This window comes from Polyodon spathula, chromosome 3 (assembly GCF_017654505.1).
Source record: "Polyodon spathula isolate WHYD16114869_AA chromosome 3, ASM1765450v1, whole genome shotgun sequence".
Taxonomy (NCBI): domain Eukaryota; kingdom Metazoa; phylum Chordata; class Actinopteri; order Acipenseriformes; family Polyodontidae; genus Polyodon; species Polyodon spathula.
The window spans coordinates 88,924,148-88,948,985 of NC_054536.1; the positions used below are offsets into that span (position 1 = coordinate 88,924,148).

Below are 24,838 nucleotides of genomic sequence, written 5' to 3' on the forward strand. Positions count from 1 at the left end.
TACTATAGTCTGTACTAAGTCTATAATGACACATTTTAATTGCACTGTAATTAGTTATAATGTATTTGCTTTTTAATTACAGGTATCTGAGTGAGGTCAGGTAGCATTGACAATGAGACTCAGAGGTCACAAAGCTGCAGTTTAAGTGCTTATACACATTGTATTTACAACAATACAAAAACAATAAACACAACACAGCCTCCCACTATACCTTCACCATCACTAATTCTACACTAACACTTAGGAGTGTAGTTATATTGCAGTTTGTACCATTATGAGTACAGGTATTAATAGAGACATATTTGGTTTTAGTTTGATTACCAAACATAAATACAAGTTTCCCAGTGGCTATTTCATTGTATTCCCATGAGCTGTCTGCTTTATTATTAAAAATGCTTTTCAATTGAATCTCCCTTGGTTAAATTGACTTCTAATACACCTTGGATGATTAATACAGTACGACATTCTCAGCCTCTTTGTGAATCTAGGGGATTAATATCTTTTTAGTTTGTTCCTGGAGAAACAAGGAAGACTATTGTAGAGTTTGCCAAGAGTTAGAATCAAATGACACCATTGACCAGATACTGCCATATCTGGAGAAAATCAATTGCACGCCACTTGCAGTAGATGAAGAATGTTAAGTAATAATTATTCAAGAAAGAATAATTGAGATTGACTGCTGGGATTTCATTTCCTTGTCAGAAAGCCAACTAGCTGTGGTTATTGTCAGCTATCTTCAAGGCTGACAGTTGGCAATAATAACTTAAACATGTCAGTAACTTGAAACAAAGGAAAAACAAGAAACAGCAGTTTTCAAGTTCTTCTCTCTCAAAAAATTGCAATAACCACCTCCTGTTCTGAAGTGTTGTTGTAGATCTTTAATTTGGCTCCTACTTTTATTTCCTATACTATAGTTTAAATAATTAAATAGATTTCATTTAAAATCTAAACTTATAATAAAGTTAGAAACACTGGACAAACCATCTGGTTAAATGAATCAGTAATAAAACGTGACGTTTTGGATAATTTGGTACTGTATACACTGTACAGCACAGTCGGTATTTGAGTACCCACTCCTCGTAGTATGCTGACTTTATTTTCTTAGCAGGGTCTGAGATACAATTTTTTTATTTTCTGGCACTTGACAGACCCTAGCTGTAAGCTTAGGTCCCCAGCCCATATCAAATCTACTACTGTGGCCTAGCGTCTAACAAGCCTGTAACTAGGCCAGATCCGGCCCATGCGTGTAATGTTGTTTGTAATGAGAAATCTAAACAGGGACTGGCAGTGAGGCATGGCAGGAATGTGTTTCCATTGGAGTGGTTCTGTGTAAAAAAAAAAAAAAAAAAAAAAAAAATTTAAGTATAAGCAAAGCTACGTCCAGAAGGTTCTCTCAGCTGGGCCAAGATGGAAGACTAATGTTATTGTACATTGGCTGTCATCCTGCCAGCCCTCCCTCACAGATTTGTTTGTCTTTTTCTTTCTTTCTTTTTCTTCTGCCGACTGTTTTCTCAGGTGGACAGTGACACCATTTGGAATGAGCTCCACTCGTCCAGCACTGCACGCATGGCCGTTGGCTGTGTCATCGAACTGGCTTCCAAAGTAGCCTCCTGAGAGCTGAAGGTGAGGTCTGCCTTCGTTGTGTGTGGGAAAGCTACAGGAAGCGCAGACAAAGAGAGCAGAGTGAAGGAGAAAGGGGGCCTGTAGGGTTAGGAAAGAGCACAGGCATTGTTGATTTTAAAATTTAACGGCCCACAGAATTAGACTTGAAAAGTGTAGTTCTGATTATTCTCTATGCCATGTTGTTCCATCCTTTTTTTCTTAAATTCAAATTTCTAAACACAAAATAAAAGTTAAACAGTGGCACTATTTTCTTCCCCCAGTGTTATTATGTCTGTTGTTAGCTTAGAAAAGTGAAGCAGTTTTAAAAATAATTTAATTGGTAGAGACAATATATCTTTTTGGACAGGTTAAAAGGTTTACAGGAGAGTACAGAAAAAGTACAATTTGTGAAAAGTTGAGGGATTAAAAGGAACAAACAAGCATATGAATAAATAAACAAATAACCAAGTAGCTGTCTGTAATGCAGATAGTATTTACCAATGCTTTCAAATACAGCACTAGGTAGGTATCATAAGCACAAAAATATCACTTTAAAATCACCAGAAATAAGCTTCATTGTCTATATTACTCTTGAAGAATTGCTACACACATAATGACAATAATATATATTTTTTTGACAATTTAATTACATTTCTTTCTGCACAGTGGTTTGTATTTTTTTTAATATATTTCTAACGTGAAGAAACAGCTAAGATATAAATGCTAGCAATGATATTCATAATGATTTACAATGCCTGTGAATGATTAAGCATGACTTGACTTTTTAAAATGAAATTTATTGTATCAAATCAGCAAAGTGGCTTGTGAATTGCGTTTGAAGTGGTCCTGTAATTGAAATGTCTTTTCCCTTTTACAGAATGGATTTGCTGCCCCCGGGTCATCGTGCTGAAGAATCAGCAGCCATGTAAGTGTGAGGGAATGCTGCTCATCTTAGAGAACCAGCTTTATGAGCTATCACCTGCACAGTGAACACCTCCAAAGCACTGTAATTATTAGCAGATGACAGGGAAAGGCTTCAAAGGGTACTCCCAGAAAAAATATTTATGGTCTCAGTGATCATATAGCATTTAAAAAATATGATCCAGATTGTTATTTCTGACCATTTTCCTTAACAAATTATTTACTTCTGTTGCTGTTCTTTATTCCATAGGGGAATCTGCTTTTTTAATTCTGTTGCAATTACTGTCAAGTACTTAAGGCAAGCACTAAATATGAGCAAGATATTAATCGTGGACTGGGTACGTATGCTTCATGGATGCCACAACTGGAATGCATACAAATTGTGTTGATGAATAATATAGTTGCGTTGCTTCACTGTAAATATCAGTGTGTTTTGCAGAAACAGTGTTCAGTTCCCTTGTTTAAATCTGACACATATTGAGATAGCATTGTGTCAATATAACTCTTCTTTTTGTTACTTTTATGAGCCATGAATAACATTTGATTCTAGTCAAGACAAAATAGTTCAGAACAGTAGTGGCAATAAGATACCACATTTAGGGGGTATAAAAAAATGTTTATTACAAAGTAAGTTTATTAAAACTCCCACACCACACCACTCAATCATAGAAATGATGTCCTAAGAAGGTGATGGAAAAATGATGCCCAAACTTTAACTTTAGGCATGAGAAGTTAATTAAAGTTGTCAAGATAATAGGCTGGGCATCTTGTACCAAATGACTACTTGCACACAGTTAAGACATTTTTATGTTAACAGCTGAAGAAACTTGCATAGTGATTTATTAACCCTATTTTTATTTGGCCAGTGGTTCCCTAGGAGGTGTAAGGGTTTGTCAGATAAAGCATAGACAGGAAATGAACACTGGCATCAAACACTAATCAGTTACATCTGGAGTCAATTATTTATTTTCGTCGGCAAGTGCTAAAAGATTTAGTGACTATAGTGTGATATAATTTCTCAAATAACGCACAATGGTCTAATAAATATTATAATTGAATTGCATCCTGCACAAGCTGTAACAGCTACAAAAACAAATACAAGAATTCTCAGCTCTTATTATTTAAAATAGTATGTGGAACAGGTAATTCATTAAATAAGGAAAAGGGTTATTTCAGATGTGTCAAAGCATATAATGTGCTTAAGGAAAAGAAAACATTTGCAGGACAACCCTTGCATGTTCAAAAGGCTCGCTCATGGTCCAACTGCTGTATTGTGGGGTGGAGCTTTGACAAACCCTTGGCAAAAATATGTATGACATAAGAGAAGCAGACTTTAGGTCCCTGCACAATACAATCTTTGATGAGGCATTCCATAGCGATAAAATAAGGCTTCATGTTTCTTCACTTTTAATGTGATATGGCTCTTGGGTCTGAATATTTCAATATTAGAGTTTAATAAAAACAAATGGACTTGTATAAGGTATGTTTAAAAACAGTAAAAGTAATATAAGGCAGGCTTTGAGAGTGTTATAAGCCAGTAATACAATGAAGGTGTTTTGAGTGATGCCATTATAGTCAGTCAAAGCATCCATAACTTCTAAACAATCAAACTTTTAAGTTAAAACTTATTCAAAACAAAGTCAAGGAGGCAAATGTTTTTGTTTCTGCCTTCTACAGTGCACTATGGTAAAACTTACAAGAAACTATGTAAGTAGGCAAATGTTTTGGCTAGTACCTTCTTCACAGTACTTTTTGCATCAAACCCCTTGAATTAATGACCAAATTATTATTTTTGTTATTTAATAAGCAATAAAGCTATGGTTAGAGGGCACTACCTTGTGGAATCAAGAACTGTAAGCACTGGCTGTATTATACAAAGAAGGTGAGCAATGAAGGTAATACCCTCTGATTGGTATCGTTATTAAATTGTTTTGTTGTAACAAAGTGTTTGTTCATGACAAAAGTATCGGCACCCCTAGCTTTAGTATTCAGTGTGTCCTTTTTTAGCTTTTATTACAGCTTTCAGACATTTATCATTATATCATTGTTAACCAGTATATCTTACATCTTTTTGGTGAAATCTGGGCCTGTAGTTCCTTCAGCTCAGACATTGGCTACACAATGCTTGGCTACAGCTTTTTTTTTTCAGATCAGTCAAAAGCATTTCTATTGGGGTGAGATCTGGTGATTATGAAGGCCATTCCAGAAACTTCATCTTCTTCAAACTTTCCAGAGTTGATAGCCAAATGCTGGTTTGCAGTGACATCTATGTGCTTTCACGTCTTCTGTGTTTGGAGTCCTTTGAACACTTCTTTCATACACTATTATACTTGCTGTTTCTAAATCTTTCTTTAAGTCCCTGGTTGTTAATCGTTTTTTTTTTTTTTTTTTTCGTAGCTGCACAGATTATTCTCCTACCTGCTGTACCAGTCATTTTCTTTGGATGTCCACTTGTTTCAAACATTTCAGTTGAATTTGTTCTGTGGTACTTCTTGATTATTACTTTGTGTATTTTGGCATTCCATATTTCTTTGATAAGAACATAAGAAAGTTTACAAATGAGAGGAGGCCATTTGGCCCATCTTGCTCGTTTGGTTGTTAGTAGCTTATTGATCCCAAAATCTCATCAAGCAGCTTCTTCAAGGATCCCAGGGTGTCAGCTTCAACAATATTACTGGGGAGTTGATTCTAGACCCTCACGATTCTCTGTGTAAAAAAGTGCCTCCTATTGTCTGTTCTGAATGCCCCTTTGTCTAATCTCCATTTGTGACTACTCAAAGGAGCATTCAGATACAGTTCTGTAACTATTTCCTTTGTTGTAGTTTGTTGTAGTTTGTTATGAACAAATATTTGAAATTGCTAAAGTGCTTTTTTTGAATAAAGCTTGTTTGTTAAAATATCAGAAATTGTGTATTTTGGTCTTTCTCATATTAATTAGTGGCTAATGTTTTCTTCAATGATCTTATATTAAATGTAGGGTGCCAATACTTCTGTCTGTGATTGTATCTGAAAAAATGTCTACATGATGAAAAAGAAAAATCAATGAATAGAATTCAGGTATTTCCTGCTACAACGAAAGGAAATGGTACGTGTTTTAAATTTGACACATATCATTAGTGAAGAGATGGATGCAAGAAATTGGATATCTCTGCAGGCTTAACATTGGGCAGGATTTTATGTGCTAATATGCTGATTTATTGCCGACACAGCAGTTTCATGATGCTGGTAAAAAAAGGGATTAATATGTTTTTTTGGAGTCAAAAATAAATACACACAAATGAAAAAGATATATGGTGTATTTAGTATAGTCCTTTATAGTGACCATTTCAGAACATACATAGGAAATAGTGCATGATCACTCAAACAAAAGCATTCAAAGAAGAAACTAAACACATAAAACATATACACAGGTAAACAATTAAACAGGTGCTTAGAATCGATTTTAGACCACATGAATCTCAACTGGTAAAGAATTGTGCCTAAAACATTGTACCTACTTATCTCTCATAAACAGTAGGAAGCAACTCTTGTTCAACATTGCATTAAAAAAATACAAATCATCTGAGCATGTACTCTGTTGTCTGCTTGCATAACAAGTGGGAATCCTGACACACAGCTAACTGAGCCCTCTCCTAACACAGCGGCTTACTGAGCTCAACTGCTAACGGGTCTTTTTCGGGTCCTGTTTATGCAGAAACTTTGAATTCTGCCTTGTTGATTATTAACTGTATACATTTCGAAACCCATGGCTCTGTATTTTTATTGTTATTTTTTTGTTGTGCAATTCAAACATTTGCATTTCATCAGGGACAAAGAAAGCCAAGTTAATTGAGCTGGAGGGGTTATGAACTGTTTACAGTTAATAAGTCATAAAATTCCTCCATAAAAGAAGGCTGCTAGATTCTATCACTAAAACCCGCAGTACAAAGAGCTGGTGTATAAATATCTAATTGTGGAAGAGAGGACTGGGATTTCTCAATGACTGCTCATCTGGGGTCTCCAGGGCATGTTTTGGTTTCCTGGTTTTTAGAAGCCAGTTTAAAAAATGAGCACATTTAGGAGTAATTTGCCCAAAAATCATTCAGGAAGTGTCGGGAGAAGGGGATGGTCTGTCTATGTGTGTGTGTGTGTGTGTGTGTGTGTGTGTGTGTGTGTGTGTGATGGTATGAGGGAGAGAGGGGGAGGGGGAGAAAAGCAAAGGCAGAAGGAACCTTTGGATTAAGCTAAATGTTATATTTGTCATTTGTTTTCTTTTGCCCTCAGGATGTCCACCACACAAATGGAACACAACAGGCCTTATTTTTAGTGACCCCAGTGTCCTGTACATGTCTCTCCATCACTGTGATGAAGAGAACTTCTTCCCAGGCAGTGGCGCTCCAGGCGAGGTAAGTTTCATGATCAGACAGCCCCCTTCTCCAAACTGTTCTATTCCAAGTGCATTGCACGATTACCTCTTATTTTCTCAGTCCGTCAGTGGTGCAATTAAATTGCGCCTGCTTCTAGAAATTGCTCAGTGGGACCCTTGCACCTCCCTCCAGTGCAGAACAAGCGCAGGACCCAGAACTGCGCTTGTCAAGCCAGGATGATCATTGCCAGAAGCATAACGATTTGCTGTTATTTCTGCTCTGGTGTTTCCAGGTTTTACAGTGTGGAAGTCACCCTAGTGAAGGTTACGATGTAAATATTACTTGGACAGGTGGCTTGGAACCCCACCCATGGGAGATGTAGAATACCTCACGGCTTTCAGGTTTGTACGTTTGTTTTGGATTGTGTGACTTAGGTAAATATGAATGAAGTGTAAGTCATACAAATTGACTGAGACATTGTTTTGCCAGTCTGGCTGAGCATCCCCAGAAGCACTGCAAACCAAGCACAGGTAAAAGAAAAACAAACACAAAACTCAGCAGAATGAAATATTTATGTTATAAATACTGCCTTCTTCATGTTGTCCGCTATTAGAAAACTAAACCTCTTAATAAAATTGGTAACATAATGGCAAATATGTATTTTAAAAACACAGTTTTCTATAGAAAAGCTCAGAGACAACAACTTAATCTCTGGCACCATTACCCAAACAGTCCATAATGCCTGATAATGCCGTCTGTGTCAGGTTTTACTGCTTACACACACACACACACACACACACACACACACACACACACACACACACACATATAGTTGTCCATTGTATAGAAGAAACTGAAGAAACTGCTGAATAGCATTTCAGTGACATAACAGAAAATGAATTACAAAACTTACACAAAAGAAAGATGCTCCAAACAATAAAATGCTGATTAAACCACCACTGTTTTCTGAAATTCAAACAAATTCAACTTGACGATATAAACTGGATTACTGTATGCAACAGTCAGCAAGCCAGGCGGAGAGCTGTACGCCAAAAAAAACCTTTGATAATTATGTGGTATGAACTTCAAAAACATTTTCTGTTATTTATTTACTTATGCTGTATCAGCTATATTTAAACAAAATATATAGTCATATTTACTATCCAACCTTGCCTCACTTGTTTTCTTGACTGATTAATATATTAAATATGTACTGCAGACTCAGCTCATACTGGACAATTAAATGCCCCTCAGGAAAACTATTGTTACCTCTAGGGTAACCTGTTGTACTATGAGGATATCAGTGCTTTATAAAATTGTTTCTCCTAAAATAAATTATTTATAAATATATGATGATAGACCAGTTTAAGTAACAATCCACCTGGGATAAATTTGTTAGTGGAACCATAATGTTATACCATCCTGCATGTATTGCAAGAAGTGGCTAATTTATAAAGTTTTCAGTAACAGTATGAAAGCTTTCAAGAAAATAAATATTTTGACAAAAAAAAAAAAATTGTGTTTTATCTTGTCAATCTTTTTAAAATCAACAGCTGCAGAAAGAAAGTGTACAAAAAGCAATAACATAAAACAACTAACGTTACATGGCATGGCAGAAGAGAGCCTTGCATGTAAATGAATGCATTGCTTTAGGGTGAATTATTGTACAGTTAAATGTGGTCTTGCAGGGGCGATTGTTAGCAGCTTGTTTCTGCCAGAGAGCTTGTGAAAATGAGTGGTTGGCAGCAGGTGATTATTGAAAAATTGGCTGTCGTCCATGTATAGAATGTGACCATCTCCGGATTGTTTAATCTATTGGTCACGTGCATAAAAACCCACAGCTTTTGCTGGTCAGGTTGGGTGTTCAAGAAGGAGGAATGAGAATCAAGGGAAGTAATGTCAAGGGAATCAAGGGAAGTAATGTTAAAACTGTACAATGCACTAGTAAGACCTCATCTTGAATATTGTGTTCAGTTCTGGTCACCTCGCTATAAAAAAGATATTGCTGCTCTAGAAAGAGTGCAAAGAAGAGCGACCAGAATTATTCCGGGCTTAAAAGGCATGTCATATGCAGACAGGCTAAAAGAATTGAATCTGTTCAGTCTTGAACAAAGAAGACTATGTGGCGACCTAATTCAAGCATTCAAAATTCTAAAAGGTATTGACAGTGTCGACCCAAGTAACTTTTTCAGCCTGAAAAAAGAAACAAGGACCAGGGGTCACAAATGGAGTTTAGAAAAAGGGGCATTCAGAACAGAAAATAGGAGACACTTTTTTACACAGAGAATTGTGAGGGTCTGGAATCAACTCCCCAGTAATGTTGTTGAAGCTGACACCCTGGGATCCTTCAAGAAGCTGCTTGATGAGATTTTGGGATCAATAAGCTACTAACAACCAAACGAGCAAGATGGGCCGAATGGCCTGCTCTCGTTTGTAAACTTTCTTATGTTCTTATGTTCTTATGAGAACAGGAGAATGAAAGAGAAAGAAATAAAAATAAGTAAACAATTGCTTTAGAGGAAATATTTCGTGTGTTTGAGTTTGTTTTGTTAAACCTTTTTATTTTGGCTTGCTGAGCTGTGTTCTTTTAAAACTGTTCGGTTTATTTTTGTTGAAAAGAATACCTGAACAAGTGTTTTCACCCGCAGTGCCTGTGCCTGTCTCTGTCAACTTTCTGGTCTAGGGATGTCACAACAAAACCGTCCTGTCACACCTTAATATGTGCAACACTTTCAAGTGAATAAGGCTGTAGTTTTGACTGAATAATTTGGCAAAAGAAGCAGTTGTAAATCAAACAAACGATCCCATAAAAGATGCTACAAAACTACATGTTAATGAAATACCAAGCATGTTTACTTTGTTGTTGTTGTTGTTGTTTTTTGTAAAGTGACTCTTTGGTTATACATGCATACCAGCGTTTTTACCTTCTTCTGTTAAACTAACAAAACAAATGTTTTGGGTGTAAAGTCGGGTTCCTGGATTCGGACCTTGAGAACAATGTTGTCCTTGTGGATTACAAGGCTGACCATCCCCACTGGAAACCCGGACTTCAAATTGATTTGCTTCATGTCATTTTTAATTAATAAATACATTAGGTATAAACAAGGAACTTGTAATACAGTAGCGTTGTGTTGCTGTGGTTATTTTAAAAGCAGTTCTGTGTACACCACAACAATAATGCTTTAAGCTGGTATTAAGTTATCATTATCATTCTAGGCAAATAAAATGAATGCTCTGCATTATAGAAAAAACTTGATTTATAAATGCCTTACTGTCTTGCTTTAATGTAGGTACACATTTATCTTTACCCCTCCTTATATATAAATGAGATACATATTCAGAATGAATGCCATAAACCTTTTTTATTACGTTTTACAGATCTGATGTAATTTCACATGACGTTCAAGGTACACAAAAAATAATAATACAAAAACTAGTGCAAGCCCCTAGTGTAAGCTTTATTTCTTGAAGTGTTCCCTGACAAACAAAATGAATTGCACATATATTGGACCTTTGAGGCCTAGGGCTAAGAATGGAAAAATTATTTACAAAAGCATGAGAAATATTTAATCACTAGAGGCAGGAGGCAACAGAGTTTTAATGAACAGGTCCTCGGGCCATTGGCTGGTGGCAGGCTTTCTCAAACAACCGCCAACTCTCTTGACTAGCTGCCTGCCAACCTCAGGGTCAGGATTGAGATGAAACAGATAAGATAATTGGCTCTAATGAATTCCAGAAGGCATTACCGTTCTTTTTTTTTTTTTTTTTTAGCTTGGATTTGAAGAGTGCGTGTGGAAGTGAGTCTTAATTCAAACCAGGGCTGCACCGGGCCCAGTCTCAATGACTTTGATATTGTTTGAAGTTCTAAAAGTGTTCACCACACCACTGGCCTGCTGGGCTGGGTCTCCCTGGTTACCTTAATTACCAGCCTTTATTATTGCTGACTTTACTGCACAGGAAAGGAGCCATTATATGTTCTATCGCCATTCAGCTCTTTTTGGGCCAGGGGTAAAGGTCAAACAAGGGAGCCAAAACAGTTTTACTTTGAGTTATTCAAGGCAGCTACAAAATATTATAGAATTTTAAAAAATGCAGAGATACATTTTAAAGTTATAGACTTCTTGGATTTTTGTTTGGTGTACATTTCATTGTTTCAGCTTCAATTCCAAAATATGTTACTTTGTTTCTTTTCTTATTGTAGTGAATGCATATGTGCTGTACATTTGGTGAGTAACATGTGTTTCTATTATACAGTAGGATAGAAAGCAGGTGCATCATACCCTATCAACACTACCTAAATAAATTGAAAGCATGCATTGAAACCGTGAGATTGCCATTCACTTAATTCAATTTTAACACGTGATGGTCTCACATTATTTAAAGTAGTGTGAATTCAGTATTCAATGAGTAATACAAGAGCAAGAGGTGATGGTTAGATAGAAGGAACATATCTAGAACAAGCCCCTGCAGCCAATAAAGGCAGCATCACTCTACAAGTGTATATACTGTATGCACCAATCAGATGGCAAGCAATACCAGCATTACATGTAACCAAAGAACCAAAAGATTGCAGTATCAGCATTACATGTAACCAAAAAAACAAAAACAAATCCTAAAATGTAAATTGTGCCCGAGAAAGGATTATTTGTAACTGTAACTAGTTATTTTGTTTCATAGTGATAAGTTACTGTAGTAACTTGTAACTGTAACATATTTCATTTTAAAAGTAACTTCCCCAACACTGATCACAATGCAATTGCAAACTGATTATTTTGCAATCACAATTGAATTGTAAAATCATTCTCCTGCTGACCACCCAGACAATCTGTTGAATCAGGATTCCCTGTAATAGGAACATTTGTTTATGGAGTTTACATTTAATAGCTGGTCTTGTTTTTACATTTATCACATTTCTAAAAATAATATATCTGTTCTTTTAAATATGTTGCAAGGCTGGAGTCTATTTCATGTTGTTAGCACTGCAGGTATCAGAGAGGAAAGTCAGGTATTTTGTGATTATGTTGAATAGAAAGCAAAGGAGAAAGCAAAAGAGTCTTTCAACAACTTTCAATTGTTCAGTGGATGAGTGGCTTTAAAAGTAGCCATAGGCCACTGTGACAGAAATACAATGAATCATGGTTGTAAATCACCCTCCCAACCTGTGAGTGCACTAAGCAGCGAAAGTAGAGTCATTTGGATGGGCTGGCCTGACAGGTCTTTCCCAGGGTTGGGAAGTCAGTCATTCTGGAAGAAGGCGAGATTCTGTTGCAAGAACGTACTGACCCGGAAGGGAAAGGGCGTAGCAGCTGCAGATTGTAGAGACAGCTGCACTCGTTTACCAAGGGGTCATGCATGACAGCATAAAAGGGGCCGGAGAATCGCAATCTACTCCTTCGCTTGGGTTTTGATTAAGAGACTAGAAAGACCATGAGAGACTGTGGCAAAGTGGCTAGTGGAGGGGAACAGGTGTAGCGGTGATGCGATGCCGGAGTGACAGGCAGACAACAGTTTCCAGTGCAAAGGTGCTTTTATTTATAATCCAGGTCTGGTGACTGTAAAATAATAAATCCCTGGCTATACACAATAATGTGTATAGCGCGGGGATAACAAAAACAGGGCACAGTCCCGAACAAAAAATTAACCCACGGTCACCAGTCCTGGGTGAGTGCAGACGTGAGGGTGCATGGTGAATATACGGATACGGTGGTGTGCAGGGGTGTTCCGGACAGTGCTGACCCTTTGCGACAGCTCTGGAGTAGTGCTTTAACTGTCTACAGTGAAACAAACACAGACAGTTAATAAACAAACACAACACGTATATCACAAAAACACTGCAAGTTCTACTCTCGCGCCTTCTTTCTCCAAATGTTTTACCCAAACGAAGAAAAAGTTCAGCGTTACACTGGCCCCTATATGTAATCCCGCATGATATCTAGGTAAACAGTTGCAGCTGCCTTATTACTTGCAGCTGCCTCTCGTTTACCTTTCAAGTCAATACAGTCTTACAACAGAGTCTCGCTTCTTTCCAGGCTGACCCACTTCCCTGACCCGGAAACGAACTGTCAGGCCAGCCCTTCCAGATACTTCTCCTCTCGTTCTTTAGCGCCCTCACAGGTCTGGGAGGAAGATTCATCACCAGAACTCATATTTCTGTCACAGAGACCCAGTGAAAACTGCAAAGTGTTTTGTTTGTTTATCTCTGTTAGTAATTGTCTTTGTTTCTGAACCACAATATGGCTAACATGTATCCGGAGCTGTTACTTTGGGCCAGCACAAAGCAGGAACAACACTTCACCATAGTCACTATAATAACCTGTTATCACCCACCACAAGCACTACTGCATGCTCCCAGACTGGTGACCGGGTCTAGTATTATTGTGGGGCATGTATATTTATTGTTTGGGCTGCACCCCTTGTCATTTCCACCTCATGCGTTGCACATTGATGTGTATTGTTGGAGCTTATTGTTTGGTCACCAGACCAGGATTTAAAAATAAAAAGACTCTTTTTCCAAGATAACAGTGTTCTGCCTGTGATTATTCTTGCACTGCATCACCTCTGCACCTTTTCTCACTCAACAGTCACTTTGCCACATTATACAGAAATGTCTTGTGTCAGGTTCTTTGAGGTCAGTTTTTAAAGTGTATGCCAATAACCGACCATTTTAATTTGTATTGATTCTTTGTAGGTTTTTTTTTTTTTTTTTTTACATTTCTGAATACTAGTACAGTAGACCCCGGATAATCTGTGCAGATTGGGACCGATCTGAGCCTGAATTAGTGAAAAACACAGATTAGCAGAAACTGAGTTTACTGTTTGGGAAACAAAATAAAACAAATACAATTTAAAGTCCCAACAATGGTCAAAATATATACTGTACAGCATTGTTCAGAGTCAGAGCGCTGGTCTAAAACAGTCACCTTGCTCCAAGTCTTTAATTGTCGTAACTGTTCTTCATATTCAGACTGCCAGACTAAAAGAGAAATAAGTCTGCTTTCTGCTCTCTTGTCACTGGTTTAAGTAACTACAGTACCCTAGTGTCCATTGGATTGCACTAGACTGTACTCAGTTGAATTAAATTCAATGATGACCGTCCACTTCCGCACAGATACGCTGATTTCCGCACAAATAAATCGTGCGAATATCCGCTTCCGCATAGATCAATAATTTCAGCACTAATGCATTTTGATAATGTACTGTATTAAACCACACAGACTATCAAAACACAACTTATTGAAACATGAATTAACGGGAGTCTACTGTATTTGTCCTTCTTTCCCATTAAGACACTCTTTGTTTTAACTATTTTTCAGATCAGACAACAGATTTTCTTTTGAAATCACTGGTCGATATTATATAGTAATTCTAAGCGAAACAAAATATCACAAAAAATGAATAAAAACCCATCCCCTTATTTGTTGTTCATTGTGTGTATTATGGGTTTATTATGGGTAAAAAAGATCCCAAGTGCTATAAAATATATTTTGTATTTTCTTTTCTTTGTATTACTGGTGAAAGAATTTCCAGTTTGAACATGTTTTTTTTTTTTTTTTATGAAGCACAAGGGTAATGGCAGTGGCTGTGAATATATAATCATTTCAATAGAAAACATGTGACACAATTTAAGCCCCTGCTCGACCAATTTACTATATAAAAGCATTAAAACAACGTTAAGCTTCTATGCATTGGGTCTCTCACATGGCACACAGGATATGATGTCAGGTCGTTGATTTCAAAATTATTTGCGATGGCATTTATCCGATTATCATGGACGAAAAAGTCAAAGAGAGGGGCAGTTACTTATATGAACCGTTGAGGTTGGACTAACCCAGTTTAACTTCACCAGGCAGCGATAGAGAACATTCAGATGACGATAACAAGGATGAGTCTGCAACCAGTCTAATCCGAGAGACCTGAACCAAGAAGGGTCCACATACTTGGTGCACTTGTAGTAAATGTCTTTTATGGAAACACTGCTGCAATAACTTTAGTCTGTGTCAATAATTTTTTATACCATTAACATTTAATGTAAAATCACTACTTGTACTTCAAGGTACATAGCCTGCACAGAACAAAGCACTCCAGTGTAACTGGTCGAGATTATTATTATTATTATTATTATTATTATTATTATTATTATTATTATTATTATTAGTAGTAGTAGTAGTAGTAGTAGTAGTAGTAGCTTATTACAACCCTATACATTCTATAAGAACTCCTGGAGTTTACAGCCTTATGTAGGCTACCTAGTAAGATTGTAAGGTTTATTATCCTGAAACTAAGAGAAAGGGAGAGGAGGAAACCTAAGTTTCAACCTAAAAATACAGTAATTGTAATCTGTAAAAAATTACAAAAATTACTTGTTTCAGAAAAACAGATACTAACGAGCAATAATATCACTCCAGCCAGGAAAAACTGCAGCAGAGAGGAAATTATAATTTCTACAAAATGTCTGCGATACTAGCATCTCGGGCTTCTGGAGACATTGGCCTTCGGTCTCGTCATTTATCTTGTCCACTTTGATATAGTTTAATCCTTATTGCTAATAAATACAATTAAGTTACATACATTGACATACAATTGAGTTAGATACGCTGATATACCAGAGTTCTTTGTGCTAAACAAGAGGTTCTCAAACTTGGTCCTGGGGATGGCTTGCGTCTGATGATTTTCTTTCCAACCCTTTGCTGTGTGATGTTTTCTTCTTCTTGTGGGCAAACATTGTTGTCATTGCATTAGATTTGAGCCTTGTCTTACATTCATACACCAGAAGCTCTGCCTGTGTGTTCCTTTCATAGCATTCAGGTTCAAAGTGGTCCTCACATACAAGAGAATTTCAACCGAATGGAAAGGTTTTCAGCGTCCCCCTTCTCAAATTATGTATTTTTTTGTTTTTTGTTTGTTTGTTTTTTGTTTTTGCTATGATCACCTGTTTTAAACAAGGCTTTGGCACACAAAATAACGTTTTTCGTTTTATGTTTAGGCTTATTATTCAAGCACCCGAAAGTTTTGCACTCCGCTATGGGTTTTCACCACAAACTCACGTGTGCAACTTTTGGCCTATCAGGGAAATCAAGGACTTGACGACACGTTGCTGCCCGAATGGCTCCAATGTGACCCAGAAAGTGGACGAGGAAATTGAAAACATTGCTAAACACGCAATTTGTTAACCAAAATCGGTGCAACAAGAAGGACTCATTGGATATGCAGAGCACAGAGAGAGTTTAGTTATTTTGAGTACAGGTGCCCTTTCAATAACTAAGGAAAATAAGCAGTATGAAAAAACAACACAAGCTTCATCAGTCAAAAAGACACAAGCCTTTTTCTTTTTCCTGTCATTCCTAATTGAAGTGTTTATTAAAATCTCAGCTCCTCCTGTTGTATTGTGTAATTGTCGTTTTTATGGTTCTTTCAGATGAGTGCCTGCTTCATATTATGCATGTATAGATCCAGCCCTATTCATAAAAGTTCTTGCCCACTGCCCTAATAAAACGAATTGCGTTTAAAACTAGTTAAAGTCTTCCATTTTGCTATGAATACGGGTGGCTGTTGCAAAGCACTTTATGGATGGCTATACAGTCGTTCAAAACCTAAAAACTGCCTACTTTTGATGACATCATCAGTTTTATTAATGTTCCCCGGGTGGTGTCCGTAGCTGTTGGAAAAAAAAACAAAAAACAAAAACGGAATCCACCGAGTCTGAAGCTGCCAGTCACGGGCAGTTTGCAAAACCTGATTCCGATGCCCCTATCAAGTCTGCCAAAAATTCAGGACATGTCATCATTTAGAAACAAAAAACTAACTAAATAAATAAATTTAAAAAAATACTTTGTATTTTCGTTTTTTTTTTTTGGCAACACTGGTAAACACATTTCCATATGCAGACATACGATTTCCATTCTTAACTGCAGGACCCCCCCCCCCCCCCCAAAAAAAAAAAAATTAAATTAAAAATACAACAAACAAACAAAAAAAAAAAAAACACTGCAGATGTTTGAACAATACTGTAATAATAATAATAATAATAATAATAATAATAATAATAATAATAATAATAATAATAATTTTGAAAACTATAAATACTTTAAGTGGGCTCTAGGGGGCGTGCTCTGTACCACCTCCCCTTTTACCGTTCTTATTTAATTTGCAGTCCTTTTTCTGGTTTTTCTGTTAAATTAGTTAAATGCCTACCTATTTAGCATCCTCATTTCCGAGGATGCTAATTTGAATTTTTTTCTCCAGTCGTCAAAAATGACGGCTAGAGGTGACGTAGCCTATTAGGTATTTAAATAGGACTTTTATGAGGATGCTAACTTGAATTTTGTTTTTGTATTGACTGCTGGAGGTGACGATGTCCTTTTAGGCATTTAAATAGGACTAATAATAATAATAATAATAATAATAATAATAATAATAATAATAATAATCCCCGCTTAAAGCAGGGAATCAGTCGGGGTTGAGTTTCTGTTTATGAATCAGTGAAAGTTTTACGCAGTATTGCACACTATACACAAAACTGATTGTTTTGTGGTGCGCGTATATATTTATATTAAACATGTTCCTTCATATAAAGCTACCGATTCTTTGTATTTTTTTAATAGGCACTGTTAATCACAGGTATGTCAAACTGTATAACAGAGCAAGTGTAGTAATAAAATAGGTATTTAAAAAAAAAATTGTCCCAAGGCTGTCATAAGTTTAGACTTGACTGTAGAAGGCATAACTCCTAGTTATCAACAGAATTTTGCTGTCGTTCACTCTTATGAATAGCAGGTTGACGCTCAGGTCCGTGAAAACTTCATGCTAATAGGGTAATCAATAACCTTTATCTCAGTTTGTTGAAAACATGCCTTCATGGACGAAAATCGTTGGGGCTTAACGACGCATCTAAATTATCTCTTATGAATAGCAATTGTCGTTAAATAGGTGGCTATGGACGAAATTCGATTATGTACTACAGTTTTATCATTTCAACATGCTTTAACCCTTTATGAAGAGACCCCTATATCCTTTCATCTCCTCAGTTCAGAGGGGCGAATTCAATGCTAATCAGTACCAACTGCAGTGGTGTTTGAATTCTGCCTGCTTAAGAACTGATCTGAGTCCAAGAGTACTTTTTATATTAGGTCTCAATGAGCATCAAACAGAGGTGAAATCAAGGGCTCTTGACCTGGTGCTGGATTTCAATCTGTCCCCTGCTGTGAGAATCACTGCATGAACTGTTTTCAGGGGTGATCCCACGTATCTAGTAGCTTTAGGGGTAAACCTTAATTTGGGCAGTGAAGTTTTTAATGCTCTTAAGAGATTAAACTGAGTCATTGTTCCCAACATTAGCAGACTTAAGGCTATATGTTGGCTATGAGTCTTTGCATTGACATCAGTTACAAGACTTTATTCCATACTGTGAATGTAAGTGGTGTAGATCTATTGACTGAACAACTGAAGACAATAGGGACTATTTAGCAAAAAGTGCAAGGACCAAGGCAAGATGGGGCTTTCTCAGAAAAAAAAGTTACCTGCCCCTAACAACAACATAATTTTTTGCCGTGCTAATTTATAAAAATGTTTTTATTCCTTTTGTGTGTTAGGTTAAAACACTGGAGAACATTTGTTAATTATTTAGTTGAAGTTTGGTAGACTCAACAATCAGCCTTTGGGAATTTGGTGTCTTTCATTGTATAGATGAGTGAGACCAAACTTGGGTAACATGTTAATTATGGCTTTGAAAAAGTAATAAATGGTAAATTGAAATTAAGCTGTAAATAGGAGGCTATGTGCTGTTGTGAGTAAAGCCATGATGAACACCTAATTATGCTGCTGTGCCACAGGATATTCTCTAAATATGCTGCTGTGCCATGGGGTATTCTCTAGTTATGTTGCTGTGCCACGGGGTATTCTCTAGTTATGCTGCTGTGCCACGGGGTATTCTCTAGGTATGTTGCTGTGCCACGGGGTATTCTCTAGTTATGCTGCTGTGCCACGGGGTATTCTCTAGTTATGCTGCTGTGCCACAGGGTATTCTCTAACTATCCTGCTGTGCCACAAGGTATTCACTAGTTATGCTGCTGTGCCACGGGGTATTCTCTAGTTATGCTGCTGTGCCACGGGGTATTCTGTAGTTAGGCTGCTGTGCCACAGGATATTTTCTAAATATGCTGCTGTGCCATGGGGTATTCTCTAGTTATGCTGCTGTGCCACGGGGTATTCTCTAGTTATGTTGCTATGCCACGGGGTATTCTGTAGTTATGCTGCTGTGCCACGGGGTATTCTCTAGTTATGCTGCTGTGCCATGGGGTATTCTCTAGTTATGCTGCTGTGCCACGGGGTATTCTCTAGTTATGTTGCTATGCCACGGGGTATTCTGTAGTTATGCTGTTGTGCCACAGGGTATTCTCTAGTTATGCTGCTGTGCCATGGGGTATTCTCTAGTTATGCTGCTGTGCCACGGGGTATTCTCTAGTTATGTTGCTGTGCCACGGGGTATTCTCTAGTTATTTTGTTATGCCAAGGGGTATTCTGTAGTTATGCTGCTGTGCCACAAGGTATTCTCTAGTTATGTTCTATGCCACGGGGTATTCTGTAGTTATGCTGCTGTGCCACAGGATATTCTCTAAATATCCTGCTGTGCCACAGGGTATTCACTAGTTATGCTGCTGTGTCATGGGGTATTCTCTAGTTATGCTACTGTGCCACGGGGTATTCTGTAGTTAGGCTGCTGTGCCACAGGATATTCTCTAAATATGCTGCTGTGCCATGGGGTATTCTCTAGTTATGCTGCTGTGCCATAGGGTATTCTTTAGTTAGGCTGCTGTGCCACATGATATTCTCTAGTTAGGCTGTTGTGCCATGGGATATTCTCTAGTTAGGCTGCTGTGCCACAGGATATTCTCTAGTTAGGCTGCTGTGCCACAGGATATTCTCTAAATATCCTGCTGTGCCACAGGGTATTCACTAGTTATGCTGCTGTGTCATGGGGTATTCTCTAGTTATGCTACTGTGCCACGGGGTATTCTGTAGTTAGGCTGCTGTGCCACAGGATATTCTCTAAATATGCTGCTGTGCCATGGGGTATTCTCTAGTTATGCTGCTGTGCCATAGGGTATTCTTTAGTTAGGCTGCTGTGCCACATGATATTCTCTAGTTAGGCTGTTGTGCCATGGGATATTCTCTAGTTAGGCTGCTGTGCCACAGGATATTCTCTAGTTAGGCTGCTGTGCCACAGGGTATTCTCTAGTTAGGCTGCTGTGCCTCGGGGTATTCTCTAGTTAGGTTGCTGTGCCATGGGATATTCTCTAGTTAGGCTGCTGTGCCATGGGGTATTCTCTGTTTTTGTTCAGTCTTTAAAGCTTTTAGAGGAGAAACAAACACAAGCCAGAAACCCTTTACAAACCCCAGGAAAACTCGACTGTCCCATTCAGCCTTAACTCCATTCTTTCACAGGAGCCCATTTTCATGGTTCTGTGTCTTGGCACAGTTTCATACCTCATAATTTTACAGTTACTTCTTGCTGGTGTGCTTGTGTAATTAGAGATTTGTTCTGCCTCCGAGTTTTGCATCTGAATTATTTGCATTGAATTGCTACCCACAAAATTTAACGCTAACTTACAGCCTCAAAGATTAGTCCTTTGTTATTTCATTGCACTGAGAGAAAGGAACTGCTGTGATGAAACATGTGGATTTTACAGTTTACACATTATGCCAGCATCAGGTTTAGGAATCTGAAACTTCACACAAGAGAAACCTTGAGGAAAATGTATTTACAAGCTGTGCAGTACAATTAGAAATGCCATCCATAGTTATATAAATATGGATTCAAAGTTTAAGCCTGAAGACTGCAATATCCATCACTGTAGAGCCATTGTGAAAAAAAAAATCCATTCTAAATATATATTTTACATGACAGGGTTCAATACATAAAACACTTGTTGTTAAAATATATACATTTGTACAGCTCCAAAAATAATATATATTTGTTGCTATTAATGTACTTTATAACTGATAAACTTAGTGCTCAATCATTGTTTAATTCATCTTCCAATAAAAATCTTAAAATGGTGTTGTGCTATTCGTCTGCTAAATTAAGTCCTACAACTCCAAAAAGGCATGCTCCAATCAAACTTAACATAGATAGTAAATACATTTCTGCTGCATTTTGAACAGTTTTAGAAGATGCCTGTGTTATCATAGAAAATGTTTTCCCTATATTAAGCATACTTGTGTTAGCAAATAATATCTGTACATCTAGAGACAAGAAGACAGGAAGCAATCCTAAAACATAAATATCAAAAAGATCACAGAGATCATGTGCACATGCTTTATAAATTGAGCTAAAAGATGGCTCATTCTTTAGTATCCTGCTAAGATAAAGGTCCAGTGGTATTTTCCCACACTGTATACAGTTTACACAAAGACTTGCCCTTAGAGAGTTAATGTAGTATAAAACAGGAAAAACGTTGTAATTATCATGGTACTTCACTGTAATGATCACTTCACACAGCAGTACTAAGCCTAATTACAGCAATCTTGGTGCAGACCACACTAGCGTGAGTTTGCTCTTCACACTACATTGGTATCCATTCTTACTGATAGACTGTTAGTTACAAAAGCAGCCTAACATTGTTGGTGTGGCACAATGTGTGTTGAAATAGTAAAAAGTCACTTACTGGTCTGTTTAAACCAAGATAATGGGTACATGCAGATAAACTTCAGTTGCATAACTGTACTGTCAGGATTTGCAGCATGCAGTCCAGGTCCACTCTGACTTGCTCTCCAAGTTTAAGACTCTATCGCAAAACCTTTAATCTTTCACTTTCTTACAAATCAGCTTTTCATGTTGTGAAGATTACATAACAAGGGCTGAAAGTGCTCCAGCCCAAATGATTGCAACAACAAAAAAGGAAAGAAATTTGACAGAACTGAAAACCAGTGACATGTCAGTAAAGGGTTTAATTTTTTTTTTAAAAATGCTTTGGCGTTTGTCAGCTATTGGTAATGAACTTAGATTTGTGCTTCTAAAATGGGTACTGTATTCTCTGCACAAGTAATAAAACATTGTATTATCTCCCCACAGGGCTGTTGTTGTGTCCATTGCCACTAAGTTTAATCCAGATGTGGTCCTGGTGTCAGCTGGTTTCGATGCTGTAGAAGGCCACAACGCAACAGCTAGGCAGGTACAAAGTTACAGCCAAGTGTAAGTCCCTGCTTGTACCCTCAGTTTGATTTATTACAAGTGGCTGAAATAAAGAACTGTGTAACTTCTAGTGCAAAAGTGATATACATTAAAGAAGCAAAGCATTAAAGGGAACACTCATCTCCACAGCGTTAAACCATGTCTGTATGGTGAGCAGTAAATTTGGGATATTGAGTCTCTCTGCTGGAGCATTAAAGGTTTGATGGACTTTTGCCTACATTTTTTTACAAACCAAACACTTCTTATCTAACAGTATCACATAAGATTTCACGACCATGGACTTCAAAAGCTAAGCGCAGAGAGGGTTAGGATGCAATAACCCTAAATAGTTGCCCACTATCTTGATAGGAACAGACAGGGGGAAGGTGAGGCGTCTCTTGTGTTTGTTGTTGTGTGTTTTAGCCACATGGGGTGATTAGTGACCATCTGTTTTTCGGTCTGCTAAGTTCAGTTTTATTTTTCACATAATGCCATGCTGCCTTCTAAAAGGCTACCCAGTGTTAACTCCAGGGAGTTTGCCAATGCTCCAATGACAACTTGAAGATTTCATTACCCTTTGCTGGAGACTCTTCGGCCCCATGCAGAAATGAGCCTTAATAGAAAGCTGAAATCTCAACTTTTCACCTGATTTTCTGCCCCAGGAGTCCTACAGAGAATGTATACTTTCAGATGCTTTCCACCTCAAAATGTCATACCTGAATCTCCTGATAAAAGGGGTTTATGTATTTGAATGTTAAAACTATGTCTGATTTTGCAGTGCCCACAGAAGTGGCTACAATTGGATAACTCAACCAAATCATTTTTTTATTTTGTAACTGTCTATTGTTTTATTAAACATAATGCAATGAAAAGCTAAGGTCATTGTTTTCTCAAGCTAAGTGTGGCAGTAATATTAATGTGATATTGTTTTATTAAATACTAATTTGTAATGACTTACATATTTGAACTGAGAGCAGAGAGTTGGACGACCAAGCTGTTTGCCTGTTTACTCATCATGTACTGATCACATTTATCCCCAGCTCTCTTTCCTTGAATACCCATAAAAAACAGTGGGATTATGTTTAGCTTGGTTTGGTAGTGAGCACTTGTCTCTTTTAAACCCATACTTATAACACCATTGAAAAAGTGTTTTGGAAGTGCTTTTGAGACCTTTTACTCAAACTTGTGTTCTGTGCCTTGTAAGCAATACACCTCCTTGGGTTTTGTGTGGACATGGTTAACGTACACAGATACTGGAATTAGATGTGTGAATCCTCTCTGCTGGAGTAATGAGCAGTGAGTTGTAAATGTGATTAGGGCTTATTAGGTAACCACTGTATCAGCTGCACTTCCACATTTCATTCATTAAGTTATATTGGTATCATCCTAGGAAAGTCAATGATGTAAATGGAGCATGAATTAATCATTTGAAGGAATCCCACATATGTTCACAGTAAAAATAAAGCTGCAAGAGACAGATTTAGCATTTGGAAATGTACTACAGAGATTGAAAAAATAGAACTATACCACAGCGGGAGACAGAATGGACAGCAAGAGCAATTTTGATTTGTTTTTCAGCCAGTGTGGTTTAGTGGAATATTCCTATCTTGAGGTAATCCCTGTTTAAGAAAAACAATGTGGAGATAGGGCTGCTACAATTAAATTGAAAATCGATTTTTCAATCGATTCCATTACTAATTATATGCATCAATATAAATACTGGATAATCGCTAAATAATTACATATTTATAACACGCATAGTTAATACACATTATTTAAAGAGTACATAAGGATGCTTTTATTTTATTGTGTGTATTTATTTATTTATTTGTTTATTTTTACATTTTGACCACTTTTTTAAACTCTTAAATTGCATTCCCTGCCTCAAGATGGCTTTTTTTGTGTTTGCATGGACCTTTCAGAACTACATTTCCCATCATCCTCCTGCTCACTGGTAAATCCATCTCAGTTACAGAAAAATGTGGTCAAAATGTAAAAGATAAAAATAAAACAATACACACACCTTCCATAAACAGTTGTAGCAGCACATGGGAACTTGTAACACAATAAAATAAAAAGGTCCTTATGTACCATTTAAGTTTATCAAGCAAACTGCACCGAAAGTGCCCTATCTTACTATTTACAGTATTTCTGTCAAAGACAAGCAGTAGGCGTGCTCTTCTTTTCCAGTTAGTGTTAATTAGCATCTGATTTGCTGGTCACATCCTACCAGCAAATCAGTTTTGAAAATGCTTTTTAAGTAAGTGCCCTTGGTATATTCGATGTCAACAAAAAGCATGCCGCCTTCAATCCAGGGCAGGACGACAGGTTGTATTACTGTCAAACAACATGTAAATAAATTGTTCACATTGATGAAAACTGACTGTATATAAGTTTGCGCATCTTTGGAATTTCAGAATGAACTGTTAAACCTGAGAATAATACTCGTGTTTTTTAAGATGTATTTTTCAAACCAGGCTGCGTGCTTCGTCTGCATTTCCTGATTGATGACCACATCTAGTCAATGTAAGTAAAATCAGTGCTTGCCACAGCTGATAAAACAATGATGTGCATTTGAGGAGATATTTGGAATCTGGTCCGAACCGAGGATCTGTCATGGAACTGGTGTAGTGTTAGAAAGTGGTACATTGTCAGAATGTGGTACGCGTACCAAAATATGGCCTGTGTAATATCAGCTTGGAGATACATGGATAAAAACATATTATTCTATGACCGATGGACATTACAAAAAGTTTTACTGAAAAATATTGATATTTTGGCAAATTACAAGACATTGTTT

At 37.3% G+C, this 24,838-nt stretch overlaps 1 long non-coding RNA gene across 1 annotated transcript; it reads left to right on the forward strand.

Moving 5' to 3' along the window:
• The first annotated feature begins 1,511 nt into the window (after positions 1-1,511).
• LOC121313595 lies at positions 1,512-2,861 on the forward strand. The gene is made up of 3 exons (XR_005950015.1): positions 1,512-1,623; positions 2,480-2,527; positions 2,774-2,861. It is a non-coding gene; the product is annotated as an uncharacterized LOC121313595 (long non-coding RNA).
• The last annotated feature ends 21,977 nt before the right edge of the window (positions 2,862-24,838 follow it).